Genomic DNA, 2,033 nt, shown 5'->3' with positions numbered 1-2,033 from the left:
GCTCCGGTTTCCCCCACAGTCCAAAGACATGCAGGTTAGGTTAACTGGTGACTCTAAATTGACCGTAGGTGTGAATGTGAGTGTGAATGGTTGTCTGTGTCTATGTGTCAGCCCTGTGATGACCTGGCGACTTGTCCAGGGTGTACCCCGCCTTTCGCCCGTAGTCAGCTGGGATAGGCTCCAGCTTGCCTGCGACCCTGTAAAAGGATAAAGCGGCTAGAGATAATGAGATGAATGAGATGAGTAATAACGGTTTATGGCACAGGCCCTTTCGGTTCTCGCTCATCTAGCTGCTACAATGACTGCTTAGACTGCAACAATAATACCTAACACACATTTAAGTATCTGTTGTAAAGACGTGAAACTCGTCGAGTGATGAGTGTGTTCATTGATAAGCTAACACAATCTAAAAGTAGACATATCATCACACTGCCCTGGCGCTGTGTACAGTTTACCTTCTATGGTTTGTGCACTCACTATTTGCCATTACTTTCTCCAACCCAGTGTTCGAACTATGCCGATATTTTCGGGGGGTACCTTTTTTTCCCTTTGGGGGGGTGCTTGCGCTCGTCTCAGAGCGCAGATCTCCAAACACATGAGAAGCCTATCTTATGCACATATCACGCGGACTCCACACCTCCACACACGCATCGCGTCTGAAGTCATAACTCATCAGGGGAAATCGTGTCCACATTGGCATGTTCAAAAAACAACCTCGTGTCAACAATGATACCACACGCAAGAAAAAAAAAAACAGTCAGGCTACTCAACACATCTGATCCACAGCAGCACCAAAGCATCACTGGAAATCATGTCAACAACCAATCTTCCATTTCAACACGCGTCAACAAACAAATGGCACCACAAACATGAACGAATCGGTCAGGCTACCGATTCCAAACCCACAGCAGATGAATAATTAAATGCATCTTACCTTAAAGCAGAATCGACCACAAAGGAAGTGTGTTGGCACTGTTGGCACACTTCCTTTCTACTAGTTTGTGTCCCCAACCTGGCAGCAGCAGTCGTTGTCATATCGGTTTATTTTATCTTTGATGTAAACACAACACTTCGGATATGCAAATGCTTCCCGTTACACACGATTGCTATGTCAATAAACATCATTTTGCCAATATTTTAGAGACCATCCATCTTCTCCGTCGGTCAGCATCTGTCGGGATCCGATAAAATGATAAATCTTGCCTTGTGTGTTGATGGTTACTACATCCAGGTGCACAACAATATAATGGCATGATGGAAGTCTTGCTGAAAGTAAAAACTTTCTTTGATGGCTATATTCCTTTCGATGCTTTGCCGTCGTTCCTCGTTGTTAGCTGTGGTAGACTACTGGTAGTTCATGTCCAAAATGGCGGCCGCGTTTGTCGTGACGTCACGTGAAAAGGGTCTATAGATGTAAGATAGTGCATTCTGAGTGATCCATAATGCAACATTTTGCATCTCAGAGTAAATAAAATGTTCTTCTTGATCTCATGAGTTAGGTGGGTAAAATGTGAAAAATATAAAATTAATGAAAATGAAAGTGAAGCCTCTGATGATTTCATGCCAATTTGACCCAAGTTTTATTGGTTAATCATTACAGGCATTTGGTAAGCAAAAGCTAACACAAACTGCACTTTTTACGTGTCTTTTAACTTTGTACTTTATTAAAGACATTAAAGAGCTCAATGTGATTTTTACTGCGGCGGCACGGTGGTGTAGTGGTTAGCACTGTCGCCTCACAGCAAGAAGGTCCAAGGTTGGAGGCCAGTGGCCGGCGAGGGCCTTTCTGTGTGGAGTTTGCATGCTCTCCCCCGTGTCTGTGTGGGTTTCCTCCGGGTGCTCTGGTTTCCCCCACAATCCAAAGGCATACAGGTTAGGCTAAATTGGTGGCTCTAAATTGACTGTAGGTGTGAGTGTGAATGGTTGTCTGTGTCTATGTGTCAGCCCTGTGATGACCTGGCGACTTGTCCAGGGTGTACCCCGCCTCTCGCCCATAGTCAGCTGGGATAGGCTCCAGCTTGCCTGCGACCCTG

Source organism: Neoarius graeffei, chromosome 4, assembly GCF_027579695.1.
Source record: "Neoarius graeffei isolate fNeoGra1 chromosome 4, fNeoGra1.pri, whole genome shotgun sequence".
In the NCBI taxonomy this organism is placed as follows: domain Eukaryota; kingdom Metazoa; phylum Chordata; class Actinopteri; order Siluriformes; family Ariidae; genus Neoarius; species Neoarius graeffei.
This window is presented reverse-complemented; position numbering follows the sequence as displayed.